This window comes from Nyctereutes procyonoides, unplaced genomic scaffold (genome assembly GCF_905146905.1).
Source record: "Nyctereutes procyonoides isolate TBG_1078 unplaced genomic scaffold, NYPRO_anot_genome, whole genome shotgun sequence".
Lineage (NCBI taxonomy): Eukaryota > Metazoa > Chordata > Mammalia > Carnivora > Canidae > Nyctereutes > Nyctereutes procyonoides.
The window spans coordinates 44,244,623-44,263,833 of NW_026575133.1; positions in this window are offsets into that span (position 1 = coordinate 44,244,623).

Genomic DNA, 19,211 nt, shown 5'->3' on the forward strand with positions numbered 1-19,211 from the left:
GATAACCTAAAGAGTTGATCAACATATATTTTTATCTTATATGTACTACATATTATATTCTTACAGTAAAGTAAGCTAGAGAAGATAAATCATAAGGAAGAGAAAATACATTTACAGTATTATACTATATTTATTGAAAAAAAAAAAAACTCGGAATGTGTGGGTGGCCCAGTGGTTGAGCATCTGCCTTTGGCTCAGGGCATGATCCTGGTCTGGAATTGAGTCTCACATTGGGCTCCCTGTGAGGAGTCTGTTTCTCCCTCTGCCTATATCTCTGCCTCTTTCTCTGTGTCTCTCATGAATAATTAAGTAATTGTTTTAAAAAAGTTTGCACATAAGTGCACCTGTGCAGTTCATACCTATGTTGTTCAAGGGTCAGCTGTATATATTTGTGATACCATTTCAATGTTTGAAGGCACTGGACGCCAACGAACACTGAGGTCCTTGAGAGAAGAGACACGCAACAAGTGATTCACATTCATTCTGGCTTTTTCCTTCAAGATATCTTTCAAAACTATGATGCAAGGAAATAGAACACAAACTAGAACACATACTGAGAATAGAAAAGTCTTTCTAGATTGAGAAAAAAAAAAGAGATTAGAGTTTGAGTTGCCAAGGCACCTGCGGGCAGGTTACTAAAGACGGAAGACCTGCGGAAAATGAGCCCTGAATATTTTCCAAAACAGAATTTGCTTAGTTCTTTGGATCATTCCCACCTGCAAATGCACAGGAAAAGACTTCAGAGGGCTTAGTAGGGAAAAACCCCTGGGAAACTGGAGAGATGAAAACAGATTTCAGAGGTCTCAGCAGGATGGCTAGATACTGAAATTTGGATATAGCTCAATGGAGAGACTTTGGTGAACATTCTGGACTTCTAATTGAGACTCCAATGGAACAAGTAATGCCCTGCAAGTAAAGCCATCACCTAGGGGAGTAAAGTCTGTTGTGAACGCATTAGGTGGAAAGCAAAAGCTGTAATCTCGTACTCTGAGCACTGAACACAGCAGCAAAGTGTCCCTGACCACAGGATCTAAGCAGGTTAGGCTGAGGTCCTTTGAAGAAATGCCTTATCATGGCTAGTGTGGTTTATAATACATTATTGGGCTTCCACAAAGGTAAAATAAGATTCAGTGCTGTCAGGCAGTCCACAGGGATCTTACAGTTTGGCAAGTATTTTGATAGAGGAAAGGTTTGAGACGTAAGTGGCTAGGATTTCAGAAAAATAGTACATTACTCTATAGAGTCCATAGGATAGATTAATCAGAGACATTTTTGCAAATCTTCCCCCAAGTTGTCAGTCACCTTAGTCATTTCTCTTCTGGTGGGAAGGTGTTCTGGGGTAGGGGGAAGAAAAACTGGAACACCTAATAAAGTTGGGGTTCATTGTCTCCTCATTGTTCTTTTGGGCTGGGGTGACAAAATCTAAGGCGCTGGTGAACCTGGGGGTAGTGGAGGCCAGCCTAGAGGGCGGGCAGCGTGGCCTTTCCAAATGGACACCCATGAAGCGCAGGAGTGGATGGATGGTGTTAGATTCTGAGCATATATGCTATAGGCCTGGCTTCAGAATGGAATTACACATATGGGCTTTACTCCTAGTTGTCTGTTACTGAGCTTTGTGGAGACTCCATCCATAATGCATACAAATTCTGGGCACATTGAGGAGTTCATTGTAAGGACATTTCTGTGGATGGCAGTTTTACAATCTTGAGATTGCTTCATTAAAATTATAGTAGAATCATTAGCACACAAACCTGCCAGCCAGATGGGTCTGATTTGGTTACATTGGGAGGGCCATTCTCCCTGGGATATAATTTGAGGCATAATATAAGGAGGGAACAATTTATTTAAGCATCATTCCCGTTGGCATCTAATGTAGAAGGAGGTGAGCTCTGGTGCAGCTTCCACACTTGGCGGTACTGTGGCTGAAATCCTTCTAATAGAGCCAGCCAACACTGGGTGCTTAGCCATCCTGCAGTGCACTTATATACCTGGCTGAGCTCCTCCAGCACATCTCCTGGGACTGGGTTAAACCCAAGGGGTCTACTAGCAACCCGATTAGTCCAGGTTGTATGCAATAACAGCAGTAGTCCCAACAAAGAATAACATTTGCATTTAACTAACTTGCCAGGGCTACCTTCAGAGCAGGCAGGTGGATACTGACCAAGGGAGAAGTGTGGTTGCTTCGGAGCAAGAGGACATTTACTTCCTTGTGTAGGGATCTGGTTATGTCTACTGATGGCAACACTGGATTCTGGGGTTCCTTTATTATATAGGGGAGGAAAAGTTATTTTCCCTCTATCCTTCTAGGCTCTTGGCTGAAACACCTTTGTAATAAAAGACAGATTAATAGAAGAAAAAACAAAGTTAATAACATGCATATTTCCTGTATGGAAGGGAGATACCCAGAAAAACTGAGTAATTCCCAAAAATGGCTCAAGCCACCACCTTAAAGACCATCTCCAGCTAGAGACCAAATATGTTGGCTTTGGGAGCCAGTGATGGGAGGTTTCTAGGAAAACCACAGTAAATGAGGGTAAAGGTTGTTGTACAGATTTAAGTCTTTGCCTTCCCCAGTGATGATACTTCTAAGAGATTTAGTCAACTTCCTCTTCCTGGTACTGAGAAGATATACTTACAAACGGAGATTTCCCTCAAAAATGTAAATTTCTCTTACAAAAAGGTAACTTCTACTCAGTTTTCAGAGCTTTTCCTGTGTCTACTATTTCTTGAAAATAATCAGCCTAAAATAATACTTATGCCAAAGAAGCCTATTTTGGGGTGGCAAACTACTTTCCTTCAGTGGATTTCATTTCCTAATGTGATTGGCATCCCTAGGCAGAGAGCTTCTTTCCCTCTCTGAGATCCACACAGTTCCATTAATGGGTCCTGGGGCTAGAATTCCAAACTCCTGCAAAATTTTTGATGAATTTGGTTTAATTAACCAGTCTTTATAACCCAGATAGTGAGGCAAAGCTTGTTGTCTTAGTTGTGCAGCTGGTATTGGGCAATTGTCGGAGCCAATACAATCTGTATACTCATGATTTCTAAGTAATTTGGTAACTTTGTCCCCTTATAAAGGGGTCATATTGCACGAGGACACAAGTCATAAAAATGTGTTGAAACAGTTTTCTATTAATGCTATGCTAAATTACAACAAATTTAGTGGCTTAAAAATACACAAATTTCCTATCTTACAATTCTGTGGGTCAGAAATCCTAAAATCAACAGGGCTAATGTGCTGAGTAGTGAACACAGCAGCAGAAGGTCCCCGACCATGGGATCTAAGCAGGTGCAAAAGCAAAAGCAAAAGCAATGAGCAGAGCTGTGTTCCCTCTGGAATCTCTAGGAGAGAGTCTATTTTCTCACCTTTTCCCACGTTTGGAGGCTGTCCGCATTCCTTGGCTCATGATCCGTTCCTGTCAATACCAATTTCTGCTTTTACCTTGACATCTTTTACTCTGCCTCTAACTCGATTGCCTTGGTCTTATAAGGGCCCTTGTGATTATGATGGAGACACCTGTATAACCCAGGATCATCACCCTATCTCAGTATCCTGAATTTATTCACACCTGCAAAGTTCCTTTAACTTGTTCACACACCTACGGGTTCTGGAAAGCAGGACATTAAACTTTTAGGGTGGGGGCTGGGCATCATTCAGCCTACCACACTTTGTAAGTTGAACAGCCACAAGAGACACAAATGATAGTGTAAAATAACAATCAGCAGGTTTTGAGTGTGGCAACGTGGGAGTGTGCCACTAGGGTCTCCCTTCAAGAAAGAACTTGCAAGATGGGCCCTTAGCTGGCAGGCTCTAGTTACAGGTCTTTCTGCAGCCATCATGAGTTAGGGACAAATGGGGCTAGGCAGGGCTAGGTACGGGGGCACAATATCAGGCTCACAAAAATCCAAAAAATATGGAGATGAAAGTAAACCAGAGATAAGCAAACCAGACTATCCAGTACCAAGTGCCAGAGGTGGCGTCTTGTTATAATAGCTACTTGTGACCCACAAAGAATTACTGGACCCTGGGTGAGAGAACATGAAAGACTACTAATTCTGGGAAATGAACAGGGGTAGTGGAAGGGGAGGTGGGCAGGGGGATGGGGGGACTGAGTGACGGGCACTGAGGGGGATACTTGACGGGATGAGCATTGGGTGTCATACTATATGTTGACAAATTGAACTCCAATAAAAAAATATACACTCACTCACTCACTCACTCAATAACTAAATAAATAAATAGAATTACTGGACCCTAAAAAGGAAGTAAGCCATGGAAGGTGTTATCACTAGTCCTTACTCAATAATGGTATCGATGGATATGTTCAAAGGATTTAGGTTCCCTGATTAGGCTCTCAATACAAGACCAACCCTACAAGCCCTCAGTGGCAACCCTGTCAGAACCCCCCTCACTTCTGAGAGCTTTCTCTGTATGTTTACTTAATAAACTTCTGTCCCTTTACTTACTCTCTCATGTCCACCAGATTCATTCTTTGACTCCATGAGACAAGAACCAAGCTCTCCCGCATCAATCACAGCTTTTGAACAAATGTCGGGTTCCTCCTAGGCAACCTCCAGACAATGAGCACAGCAAGGCTCCCACAGCCTGGCCCTTTCTGCCCGATGCGAGATTCTTCTACCAGGCAATCTTTGTCCTTGATTCCCTTTTTCGCTGGCTAACGGTGCCAGATCTGCACCACAGCCCACATTTTCTTGTCCACTTCTGCTTCCTCCCTCTTTCTTTTCACAGATGTCAGATCAGCATCACAATCTGAAGGCTTTTCCGGCCCCACTTTGCTCTTTTCCTCCATTATATTTCCTAGGCACACCCCCACTCATATATGCCTCACCCCATCCAAGTGTCTTCTTGCTCAGCTGGCACAAGTCAGGATACTAGGAGCCCCCCCCCCCACCACTGCACTTCATGTGGTTTAGAAGGAGAGTGAAGGAAGAGAAACTTCTAGAATGGAGTCACCTGGTAGATCTTCATGGAGGGACGTGTGTTTGGAGGCTGTGTAGGATTTGCATAAGCAGCAGAGAGAAGATAAGGCAATTCTGGTGGAGGAGCACAAGAAAAAGTGGGGAAAACAAGGTATTCTTGGAGGACAGGAGCTAGGTCCTTCCTGACAAGTTCCTTTGCTGAAAGTTAGAAGTGGACAGACTCTCTAATAACCATTTATGTGAGTCCTGATACCAGGGACCATCATTGTGGGTTCATCCTAAGGTCTAAATACATTTATGTTATTTGTATTTATTGCAACCTTTTATTTTTATTTTTTATTTATTTGTTTATTTATTTATTTATTTATTATTGGTGTTCAATTTGAATATTTTGTTAATTCAAAAGAGGAAGCACATCTGTTTGTTTTCAGGCAAAAGTAAGGCAACCTTTTTCTTAGCTGTTACCTTGAATGGAGTACATGATATAGTGTCCTTTGACCTCTCTCCCCTTTAGAATCTTAGAGTGAGACTTCACTGTATAGATACACATTTCACTCTTGTAGGGCACAGGCAAGACATTATTATTTTCCTCTCTTTATACCGAAGTAAGACCATGGTCGATCTAACCTCTAGGCTCTTTAACTGTGAGAGAGGAACAAATGTCATTTGGCTAGGAATTCACTTCTTGGATACCCCTTTTAAATTCATGGGTTAGGTTCACAGTTGCTTTATAGATGTGGTGGAAATAGACACTTCTGCTTGAGTCTGGCCTTTCCTATTCATGGATTCTTATCAGGCTATATTTTCAAATCAGTATGTTCCCTGCATAAAGCATGATACCCTCACTCTTCTTTTTAATTACTTTTACTCTGTATTAGTGTCAAATGTTTGTGTTCTATTGTTCCCCGCAAGCACACCTGACCCCCCCTCAAGTGTAAAATTATCTTCTCACCCCAATAATTCCCATTTCTAGTGAAAAAGAGAAGGAACCCGGTGGCAATCAGGAAAAGTCTTGGTGAGTTACAGATTTCATTTTAACCTTAAGAACAAGCCTGAAAATTATTCTCCAAGTGGATAAATTGAGTCCCAAAATAGTAACACACTTGTGCTGACAGATGGAGCTGCGGATAGAGGAATGTGTACAGCAATTGCTGCCTGGAGCACTTCCATCTGTCACCAGGTCTCTGCTCTGTCTGTATATTTAAAACTACTCTGTCCACTAATAGGCAATTGTACATGCCTTCTTCACTCATTCTGCTATGATGCGGACTAAATTGTTCATAAAGATCTCTGAAGCTATAATAATTAAAACAATAGCCAGAGAGTTCTATCTCTATGGTACTAAAATGTTATAATTTAAAAATACCACCTCTTGTGGTTTCCCCCCAAATAACACATCTAGGAAAAAGGAAGCAGATGAGTGGAATGAGGAAGGGAAAGGGAAGGAGAGGAAAATCTCCCACTCAAGTGCCAACAAACTTGCTTTCTTTCCTAAAAAAAAAATATATATATATATATATATGTATATATATATATATATTTTTTTTCCTCTTTCTCTTCATATCTATAGAATTTCCTCTTTCTCTTCCTATGTATAGAAGAGTAGCCATGTGCATGTTAAGATTGAATTTATTGTTCTAGTTTGTAGGCAGCAAAGTAAATATGAACCCAGAGTCTGCATCCAGATTTATCTAAATCCAAGAAGCTCTCCACTACTAGCTCTGAGAACTTGAGAAAATTTCTGAACCTTTCTGTGCCTAGCTTTTCTTACCTGTAAAAATGAAGACTGCCAAGAACTATTCCATTGGTTTGATGAAAATTAAGTCAACATACATGATAAGCTCTGATAAACCTAGTCTTTTGCCACTAGTGCAGACCTGACTTGGCTTATAACCTTTACTGGGACGTGATATAAACACAGCAGAGGCTTCTAGTCCCTACAGTCTCAGGTAGGCTCTCCTAGACCGCAGCAGGACATCTCTACCCAGCCACTGCCTTTCTGACCATTGGCCCTAAAGTAGCCAGTTAATCAGCAGAGCTCAGTGACTCTGCTGTAACACAAAAGTTTCATGACATTCTGGCCTTGAAAGATCTACCTCATTTCTCCCACCCTGAACTTTGTCCCCAGAGTCTAGAACCTCATTCTAGGCTCCAAAGTAAAACTGCTCCACTCAGGACTCAGGCTTTTATCACATAGTATTTATTTACTTTTTTTAGAAACTGTGAAATGTGTTAGCTCTTATTATTTGAAGATCTAGTGTAAAAAAAAAATTACCAGAATCAACAAAAGTAAATGTAACTGGAATAGATAGGTTTGAGTTTCTCACCTAGGAAACATGAAACACAAGTAGGTGATAGAGAAAATGCTAAAGTATCTATGCAGTTCTCAACTTACAGTTGCAGTTCTCAACTTAAGTTCTCCTTATCATATGTAAAGGAATAAACTCTATAGTAGCATTTTGTATTTAAGAAATATTTTTAGAAATAAATTTTATTTATTTATAATGCAGATTGGGTTTATTTCAGGAAAATGTATTTATTTTAGGGACAGCGTGCACAAGGGGGTGAGGGACAGGAGGAAGAGAGAATGTCAAGTAGACTCAATGCTGACTGTGGAGCCCACCATAGGGCTCAGTCTCACACCCCTGAGATCACCACCTGAGCTGAAACCAAGAGTTAGATGCTTAACTGACTATGCCACTCCAGAGCCCCAAGAAAATATTTTAACAGAAACATTTCCACTGATTTCTTCTAATGAATATTAGATATTTTTTATATTTGAATTTTGATCACCTGGAATTTCTTTTAGTGAATGGAATGCAATAGGAATTTTTTATTTTTATAAATGGCTAGTTATACCAATATTAATAGTTGATTAAATTCATGTTTCACCAATTATTTAACATATCATTATATACAAAATTTTAATATATTCATATAATACTGAGAAGTCTTTAGTTACACTGATTTGTTTCTGTTCTTTCCAAGTGTCTACATTAATGTAAAATTTTAATACATTTAATATCTAACCAAACCAGGGCCTTGTGTCTATTAATCCTTATTTTTAGAGCAATCCTAGACATTATTGAATGGTTCTTTTCAAAAAATTGTCCACCTTCAGTGTTATTTCCTAAAATCCCACAAAACAAAGTAATCTGTATAGTCACATTAATTGGAATGGCTTGAATTTCTAGACTGATGTAGGGAAAACTGCATCTATACAAAAGAGAATTTCCTATTCTATGTTTTTCAGTGACTTCCATAATTCAGGTAAAAATGCCTGAATTAACTGAAGCCAAAGCAGGACCTCCCTGCATCCAATTCTGATTGTGTTTGGAGATGAACTGAGCAACAAGAGCCTGGAAATCTACCCACAGATCCATTCTGTGACGATTAGGTTAGTCAAGGAGTTCTCTAATAATACTTTTGGCAGTAAATGGTTTGAAAAATAATTTGTGAAAGTGTCTTGAGAAATATTTCAAAGACAAATTGTGGCATAGGAAGACATGCTTCTTTCATGTGTAAAGCAGTTACTCATTCCCATCCCTAAAGTGCAGGGAGCTCCTTCCTTCACAGTTGATTTGAATGTCACTGAACCATCCACACTTTGTCACTTGATTCCCATTAAGAACGATAGGCTTTTGTCAAGAGGATGTTTGCAGCTTGTCTGGGCAGGCAGCTGGAGGCCATGGAACTGCTCATAACTAAATGCCCACTAAGGAATTAAGCGGATGCCCTGGCTGGCAGTAACTCTAGTCTGTAACTAGCTAAGCCTACCAGCCATAAGTACCTTCTATACAATTTCCTTCTCTAGGTGTTTTAAAACACCTAGAATTTTCTAAAATAGGATGGGTGCTGAACTCCTTCGATCCATATTCATGCTCATTCAGAAATGCAAAGCTCAGTAGATTCCATAGGATGTAGGGAAACATTTTTTTTAAATGTCAGTCATTGGAATTTGAAAAGTAACACACAATTATTTTAATAATTTAAGCAGTAATTTGAACAATGCCTTAATAATTTGAACAATGAAGAAGCATCCAAATTAATGCAACCTTCTGAAGTAAGCATGGCTATACACTTGATTTAGATGTTTGAATTATATATATATAATAATATATATAATATATATATATAAAATTATGGATACATATACATATTTTCCTAGACCTTATGGGATGACTGCCTGGTTTCTCATCCCTGTGCTCCTCATTTTTGCACAGAACAAAGGCAAGCACCTTCACCCACTACAGTACAGGGCCAGCACTGCACAACACCTTCATTGTGAAATCTTCTACAGTATTTTCAGAGTACTGAAAAAAGGTATGCATTCTCTTCTTTAAAAGACATGACAAAAAAAGAAAAGAAAAGAAAACAAATGACATAGGGCACCTATAAGGCTCAGTCCATTGAGCATCTGCCTCTTGATTTTAGCTCAGGTCATGATCTTGGGGCTTCACGCAGCCTTGAATCTGCTTGTAGATGCTCTCCCTCTGTGCCTCCCCTTGCTCACTCTTTCTCTCAAATAAATAATATTTCTAGAAAGAATGAAAGGAAAAAGAAAGAAAGAAGAAAGAAAGAAAGAAAGAAAGAAGAAAGAAAGAAAGAAAGAAAGAAAGAAAGAACACAGGCAATCAACAACAGCTTTTCTTTATTGTAGAATCATACTTCCAAGTTGGGAAAATGCTGCAGAAGAGCAAAGGTGTAATCCCTGCCACTGAGAAACTGAGATTTCCCCCCTTGGTTCCTCTCTGAGGAGCCTAGAAGTCCTGATGCAGTATATCTTAAATTTGATCAGCCCCCTTCCAACCCCTCTGATTGTTCCACTCACAGGAACCCATGACATTTATTGTGTCTCCCAATCAGATCATTTGACACTTGTTGGAACTGCTTGCATTATCAATTTTGATGTTATTTACTATTCCGCATGTTTTGTCTCTTTAACTAGGGTGCAAATTCCCTGAGAAAAGGGACTTTGTGTTTTTCTTCTTTATATCTGTCAGGATGCCATTATTCTCATAATAAACACTTGATAAAAAGATGCATACGGATAAGTGGTCTCAAATTTTCACACACACACACACACACATGCACACACACACAGACACACACACATCTGCGTTTGAGTCCAACTTTCGCCAATTACAAAGCTGTGGAATGTCGACAATTTCGTCCTTGATAATATTGGGATAAAATATCCGCTTCACAGAACTGTTGTCAAGGCTGAATATTACCTGTAAACATTTCACTATGTATTATGTAAATGCCAGGCACAAAGATGGTTGATCAATATTTATTGAAAAAAAATACAGAGATCTTGTTTTGTAATCATTAATATAATAGAATGAGATTTGAAAGTGATTTTAGAGATTATCTATCCTAACCTTGTTGTTCAGATGAGAAAACACACAGAAGTGATATATTTCAAGACTACACACTAGGGTGCTACTCTACATATTTAATAAAAATTTTGTTTAATAAAACCTCACACCTTCAAGTACAAGTATTGTTAGAATAATTAATATGCTTCAAGGAAATATTTTATTCAAAATTAACCTGTAGTTAATTTTGTAGTTAATTTTATTCAAAATTAACCTGTAGTTGACGATTGTAATCATTTTAGTAATCTCCCTGGTTAAAAAAAATTGTCTTTGAGCTGTTACATAAATACATTAGGCTAGGAAATGTGAAGATACCTGATGGTGAGTTGAAAAACTGTGTTCTCATAACATCTAATTTATGCAGATTTAAACATGCATATTGTGAAATCAACCATATCTGCCTGATGTTGAGGAAGAAATACACGAATAGGATTAACAATGCCCTGTAGAATACCCAGCTCCTTGTTATATAATACTTATATAACTAATTAAAATACTGAAATTAAAAAAAAAACAGTAAAGAAAACTAGTCCATTTCTTCTGAATCTGTAGCTGACATCCCTGGACAAGGCATGCAGGCCATGTAAGGAGATGCTAAGCCCCTGAGAGGAGGGCAACTGCCCACCCATCTTGACAATTATCTTTGTTCTCTTGCTTACTCTGTATTTAAATCTGCGTGATTAAAGAGCAAGCCTGCCAATGGAAAACGGTGGGCCAGGATTTCTGACAACCCTGCATACAACCAGCCAGCACTGATCCTTTATGCCACCCATGCCTGTCAGCACTTTTGCACTTGCCAGGAGAAAGGCCAAGAAAACTGTACTTTAAATACCAAGCTCAGAAATCATTAGGCCATCAGCCCATTTTAATAAAGAATAAACATGTTTTTTTTTCCCCCAGGGAAAAACAGAAGCCTCATTTTAGGATTTGTCTTTTAAAACTCCAGTGGAATCTTTACAGGGAATCTGTATTATATACTACCTGGTAATGCTGGCTTCTGAAATCCGTTGGAAAGTAGTTAATGAGAAACACACAACCATTTGAATAACCCTGCATAAGCCATTTCTGTTCCCATAGCCAACCTTCCTGGACAGTTAGGCTATATTCTTTTAATTACGGGTTTCAACATTTTGAACACAAAAGGGACAAATGCAGTAAAAACCTCCAAGAGACCTTGGGGAAGAGCCTTCTAACTAAAATTTTACTTCCTATCCTAGCTTCCTGCTGCATGGCTACCGCTTTTGGCTTTTTCTTTTCTTTTCTTTCTTTTTTCTTTTCTTTTCTTTTCTTTTCTTTCTTTTCTTTCTTTTCTTTTCTTTTTTTTCTTTCTTTTCTTTTCTTTCTTTTCTTTTCTTTCTTTTCTTTTCTTTTCTTTTCTTTTCTTCTTTTCTTTTCTTTTCTTCTCTTTTCTTCTTTTCTTTTTTCTTTCTTTTCTTTTCTTTTTTCTCTTCTCTTTTCTTCTTTTCTTCTTTTCTTTCTCTTTTCTTTCTTTTCTTTTCTTTTTTTCTCTTCTCTTCTCTTCTCTTCTCTTCTCTTTTCTTTTCTTTTCTTTCTTTCTTTTAAAGATTTTATCTATTTATTCATGAGAGACACATAGACAGAGGGAGAAGCAGGGTCCTCACAGGGAGCCCAATGCGGGAACTCAACCCCTGGGCCTGGGATCATGCCCTGAGCTGAAGGCAGATGCTCAGCCGCTTAGCCACCCAGGCATCCCAGCTTTTTTTTCTTCTCACAATTCAACTTGAGTATATCTAAGTTAACTTTGGAGAAAAAAACACCCAAATGTTGAATTGAAATTGGATTAAAGGTATGAATAAATGATGCTCCATCCAACTCTCTCCCAGCCCCATTTCTGAAAGACAGTTGAGGCAGGAAAAGGGAGCATGGCATGCAGGTAATGGTTTTCCAGATGAGAGAAACAGCTTCTGAAAAGATCTGCTGACAACCCCATGGCCTGATGTTGCATTGTCGGGCTCACTGTTTCTCTCAGACCTGTTGATAACATTTATTTTCCTCCCATAGAAAAGCCTTCTTTTCTCTGTTGAACTGAGGCTGAAATGGTCTCCAAAAAAGTGAGTAAAGGCAGCTGTACTTGGTTTCAATGCCATGACTTCACCTTCCCAGAACAGGTGGTAGTTACTAACTGCTGCCATCTCTCTTGGCCTAGCCAAAGACGAATTCTAAGTTCAACAGCCAAATTTAATTGAAAAACACACTTCATTCTGAATTTGACAGATTTATTACATAAGCAGATGATCTTCCCTGTTGTAGTTAGAGCCATAAATATCCAGATGCTGATATTGTGAGACTTTCAAGTAGAAGCTTAGGGGGTTATTTCACATGGAAATAGCAGCACACTGCTTCCTTTCTGCATTTTTTCACTGTATATGAATTATTCATAAGTATAAAATACCGAGAATTATTTTTCAGCATGAACACACACAAAAAAAGAGGGAGGAGAACGTATCATAAGCCACTGAATTTACATCTTTACAAATAGCCTGAGATCTCAAAGGATTCTTAAGTGAGAAAAGCAGGACAGTTTTAACATGATTTTTTACGGAATATTTCTACAGAAACTTCTGGGCAGCTCATCGATGTAAACAGACTCACAGAGGAAATTATCTCTTTGTACCAGAAGTAAGATCAGGCAAGTGTCAGAAAGCAAGACATGGCTTTTTATGTTTGTGTGGATGAAAGAAAGAGAAAACAAAAATGCAGCCTCTGAGTCCTGTCACTCATCATTAAAGTCAAATTCTTCTTCCTCTAGTTATTTCTTAAGGTTTTGGTGCCCATGGAAATATTAATATCTGGGAGGTCACATGAAAAATTCTTCCTTACCTGCCGAAGATCCTGCCTTGATACTTCTGGACCTGTGCCGGGCCATGTGTTCGAAAGGGGACTCAGATAATTTTGGGGCAATGGACCCCTGGACCAAATTCTCAACACCTCAAAAGCATAGTAAGAGCTTGAGACTTGAGTGCTGTATGCCACAATCTTTATTTTAACAAGATCTTTCTGGAGGTTAGCATAGATGGCACATTTAGGCAAAAGCCAGGATCAGCTTCAGCTAAAGTGAGGGGTGCTCAGCATCACAAAGTTCTCTGCTGGTTGCAGGGCCAGCAGTGTAATGGTGCTGGTGTGGGCTGGGGGAAAGGTGTGTCATTGATGACAGCAATTGTGAAGTGAAATGCCACTCCTTTTACCTCTCGATACTCTGTCACTCTAGCCAGTGGCACATGTGGCCTTATGGGTAGAAATGCTTACAGTGGTACAAAAATTCTTTGTGAATGGAATTCTGCATAGCATTGTAAGGCTGTCTTTTACTTGGTGCCTCTGAAGTACGAAGGTCAAGGTCGTCAATGTCTCAAGCCTTAAAATTATCAATATTTGACAATTCAGAAGTCAATCAGAAATGAATTAGCATATTAAACACTTGGGAAAGCTATCTTGTAAGGTAGCAGTAAGGGACAGGCAGGGCTAGGTAAGGGGGCATGTGAACAGGGTCAAAGAAATCCCCCAAAATGCGGAGGTATAAGGAAATTGGAGATAAGGGAACACTCCAGACCACCCTGCCCTAAGTGTCAGAGGGGGAAGTCTTATTTATGACAATCTCCTGTGGTCAACAGAAAATAACCAGACCCTCAAAAGAAGTAAGCCATAAATGTGTTATCACTAGTCCTTAACCAATGGTGCCACCAGGAGAGGAGTCAAAGAAATTTAAGTTCCCTGGTCAGCTCTCTATAAAAGACCAACCCTAAAAATCCAGAGTGGCAACCCTGTCGGGACCCCTCTCATTCCTGAGAGCTTTTCTGTATCCTTGCTTAATAAAATTCTATCATTTTACTCACTCTCCTTTGTCTTCGAGATTCATTGTTGGACTCCGTGAGACAAGACCTAGCTCTTCCGCTTCAGCAGGACCAACTTTCCTGGAGAGAGTAAAGAGTGGAGATACACTTATTTGTAGGCTTTAAGATTCTCTTTACAGACTTCTATTTGCTGCTCAGGCAGTGAGTATACCTACGAGGAGATGATACTTCCCAGTTGCTGTCATCAATGACCACACATAGTACATACCATGCTATGTGAGAACGTGGTAAGTGCTATGGGAAAAATATAGCAGTTATGGAGCCTCCATTCAATCAATAATTGCCATTTGGCATTCTCAGTCAGGTACTGTGTTAATTATAAGGGACTCAATAGACTCTTGATCCCTAAGGAATGAGGGCCCCATGCTGTGACTGTCATACTCCAGGACTGGCCAAGATGAGGACTTGTGTGTTGCCTCTCAACCTTGCATGGCCATGGAGAGTATTGCTCATAGAACATAGCACTATTTCCCACTGGGCTCCACAGTTTGTCTCAATACAATGTTCCAGGCAGTCTCCACCCATGAATCAGAGCAGGCCCTCAAGAGGAACCATGAATGGTGTAAAATTATAAATGTTACCTAACTACCCACTCAGCCCATCGTGTTCCTCTTTAAAGGAAGTGAGACTGTGTTTTGAAAAATTCTTGCTAGTTCTGAAATTTAGCATTTCTCAGGAAGCATATGAAAATATGTACCAAGTGAATTGTATAGACACTAATATAGGACATCAGAATGGGGGGGATCCTCATTTGCAGTTTTAAAATTAGATTATCTCATTTCACTTGTTCCAGTAATGTTTCCTAGAATACTCCTGCAAGATATTCCATGGAAAATGCCTAATTTTTGACTCTTAGAGTTCCACCCGGCACTTTAGCATATAAGTGCTCAGGAAAAAACAAAAACAAAACCCCACGCTTATTTCTTGTTCTTCAACTGGGTCTCCTGAATACAACATAGATAAGATATGATTAAGAGGAGGACATCAGGAAAAACCAAAGTACAACCCAGAGGTTCTCTAAGGGCATCTGGGAATAAAGACTTAGAAAGGAGAATAGCAGAGAAGATGTAATGTTTGGTCCTCTCAGCATTTTTGCCATAGTCTGTCCCTCTTAGGCTAATGTTTTGTTTTGTTTTTTCATGTTTCAATGATGAATTTTTATTAAAGTTGTACCATGTTCTCATACTAAATTTAAAAAATGTTCTTTTCTTAGTATTGTATTGTTACCCTTTAAAATACCTTGAAAAGCTTTCCTAGAATTATTTTGTTATGTATTAAATATTCTCCTAAAATCTCAGTCATTTCTTTCCTATCTCTCTGTCCTAGATTCTTGCCTTGCCATCACTACCACTTCTTTTGCATCTTTAATGCTTTATTCCATAGAAGCATTAAAGGAACAAAAGGTTTTCCTAGATCTACTATCTAAAAAAATATTTGAAAAGGAAAAGCCACTGGCAATATTTGATATGATATTGAAGATTCTTATTAACAAGGCTTCCCTACAGAGTTACACATTTTTAGGTTAAAAAAATTAGAAAAAAATTTCAGGCCAAGATGTAATAACAGTGACTAGATTTATCCTTCTGCTTGAACCAGCTAAAATACTGGACAAAATATATAAAGCAACAGTTTCAAATATTGGTGTCGGGCAGAGTAGGACAGGGATCATGACAGGAAATGGATATGACCTATGATTGCCCCAGATTACTGTCAGGTAATAGCATGGGGCTGAAGGGCAAAGTGATCTCAGCCTAGTGGTTTCCCTGAGTTGAGCAGGGAAAGGCAGTCACAGGAGACCAAGGTGCTGAGAAGCTGCCAGTGAGAGTACCTGAAAGAAGAGAACTTCACACAGTGAGAGAGGTCCAGAAGTTTTCCCCTTTAGTTTTCAGCTGAGTATGACCGAATACATGCATGTGAGTGAAACCTCCTGTGGCCAGAGAAAGAGCCACTCAAGAGGATTATGGGAAACCAGAGCCAGAGATCACATCTGGTTGGAATAGTTAGCATCCCCATCAGCCAGAGTGGGAAAACTTCACAGTTTTCAGTGCATGAGCTCAGGAAAGTATCCACCAAACAATGGGGCGAAATTAGCTCCCAGATAAAGGCAACTCTAATGCCACTTGACAAAGCCTTTAAAGCAAAAGATTAAGTTATTTTCATGTAGCTTAATTGCAGAAGAGTTAATAAAGATTGAAGAATACTTAGAGAAATACAAAACTATCCAGCAAACTATAAGGTAAAGTTCACAATGTCTGTGATCCAATAAAAAAAGATCCTAGGCATACAGAGTAGGAGGAGAAAAATCAATAAAAAATGATCCAAAAATGACACAGGTGAGAGAATTTTAAAAGGACATTAAAAATTATAATTAAGCTCTGACTTCAGCTCAGGTCATGATCTCAGGGTCCTCGGATGGTGCCCTGGTTGGGCTAACAGCTCAGTGGGGAGTCTGCTTCTCTCTCTCTCTCTCTCTCTCTCAAAAAAAATCTTTTTAAAAAAGTTATAATAATTATATTCCATATGTTAAAAAAATAGACAAATTATGAGACATATTAAATATAGACCTAGAATATTTTTTGAATATTTTTATTTTGAGATAATCTTAAATCTACATATAGTTGTAAAAAATAACACAGAAAGATCCCATGTAAACCTTACCAATTTACCCCAATGGTAACATATTGCAAAACTATAGGAAAATATCCCATATTTTAACCTATATTTTAATAATGTCTTGGTTATATAATAACCAAGACATTGAGACTAATGCAGTAATGATACAGAACATTTCTATCACCACAGGGTTCTACATGTTGACCTGTTACAAGCCCACCCTGTTCCCTCCCCTAAACACATTTTTCCAAACTACTAACCTACTAACTACACATGTATTCTTCATATCTATAATCCTATCATTTCAAGAATGTCATATAAATGGAATTATATAATTTTAAACTTTTAGAATTGGCTTTTCTCACTAAGCCTAATTCTCTCAAGATTATCCAGGTTGTTACTTATAGGATTAGTTCATTCCTATTCATTGCTGAGTTGTGTTTGATAGTATGAATGTGAGATGCCTGGGTGGCTCAGCAGTTGAGTGCCTGCCTTTGACTCAGGTAGTGATCCTGGGATCCGGGATTGAGTCCACATTGGGCTCTGCGAGGAGCCTGCTTCTCCCTCTGCCTGTGTCTCTGCCTCTCTCTCTCTCAGTCTCTCATGAATATTTAAAGAAATCTTAAAAAAATGGTATGAATGTTAAAACCGTTTAACCACTCATCACTGAGGAGCATCTTGATTGTTTTCAATGTGAGGTTGTTATGAATAAAACTGCCACAAACATTCACATAAGAATTTTGTATGAATATAAGTTTTCATTTCTCTGAGATAGAGGCCTAGCAGTGCAGTTTCAGAGTCAGATATCCCAGATGCCCGTTGTATGTTTAGTTATTCTACAAGCTGCCAAACTGCTTCCTAAAGAAGCAGTGCCATGTTATATTTCTACTAGCAATAGATGAGTGATCCAGTTCTTTCGCAACCTTATCAACATTTGGAATTTTTATAGGAATTATATTAAACCTGTATATCAGTTGGGAAAGAATTAAAATTTTTGCCATGTTGAGTCTTCCAATCCATGAATATGGTATGTCTCTTCATTTATTTAGATCTTTGGTTTATTTCATCATGATTATACAGTTTTCAAGATTCAAATCCTATACATGTTTTTTTAGATGTACACCTATGTATTATTTCATTTTTGTGTGATTTTAAATGACTTTTTATATTTAATCTTAGTGTCCAATTCACTACTAAAATATAGAAAAAAATGATTTTTGTACATTCACTTTGAATCCTGTAAATTTGCTGAACTTACTCAATAGTTGTAGGATATTGTTTTAAAAATTCCTTGGTATTTTTTATATAGGAAATCATGTCATCTTGAAATAGAAACAGTCTTATTTCTTCCTTTCTGATTTGTTTGCCATTTCCCTCCATCCCTTTTCTTGCTTAGTACAATGTAGGTTATTCATAGATCCTTTTTATCAGTTGAGGAAGTCCTCTCTATTCCATTTTTTTCTGAGAATATTTATCATGAATGTGTCAAATTTTGTGAAATACTTTTCCTGCATCATTTGATATGTCATGCAGTTTTTCTTCATATGATTGGTAAAGTGGCTGATTACACTGACTTCCAAACACTGAGTTAGGCTTGCATTACTAGAATAAACCTTAGTTGGCCATGCTGTTTAATTCTTTTTATATATTATTCAGTTTTGACAGCTTAGATTTTGATAAGGATTTTTCTATATTTTATACATGAGGTATATTAGTCCATGGTTGCCATTTTGTAACATATTTTGTTTTGGAGCTTAATACTGGCTTCATAGAATAAAGAAATATTCACTCCTATTTTCTGGAAAAGATTGTATAGAGCTGATGTTAATCATTCTTTAAAAATTAAAGAGAATTCTCCAAAGAAAACTTCAAGGTTTGAGGTTTCTTTTCTAGAAGTTTATTTTTATTGTTAATTCAATTTCTTGGATATTTATAGAGATGCCCAAATTATTTCATATTGAATAAGTTGTGATAATTTGTATTTTTTTGATAAATCACTTAATTTCATCTAAATTATCAAGTTTACATGTACTGAGGTGTTTGTAATACTCCCTTATACCTAGAAAATATAATAACCACAAATAATACTAGAAAAATAAAGAAACTAAAAATAATACATCTTCAAAATATATATTTTTTTAATTTATTCAGAGGCAGAGAGAGAGAGAGAGGCAGACCTAGAGAGGGAGAGACACAGGCAGAGGGAGAAGCAGGCTCCATGTGGGGAGCCCGATGTGGGACTTGATCCCGGGTCTCCAGGATCACACCCCAGACTGCAGGTGGCACTAAACCGCTGCGCCACCGGGGCTGCCCTCTTCAAGATATCTAAACAAATACTTCACCAAATAAGATCATTGGGTGGCAAATAAACACATGAAATAATGTTCAACATTCTTAGTCATTAAGG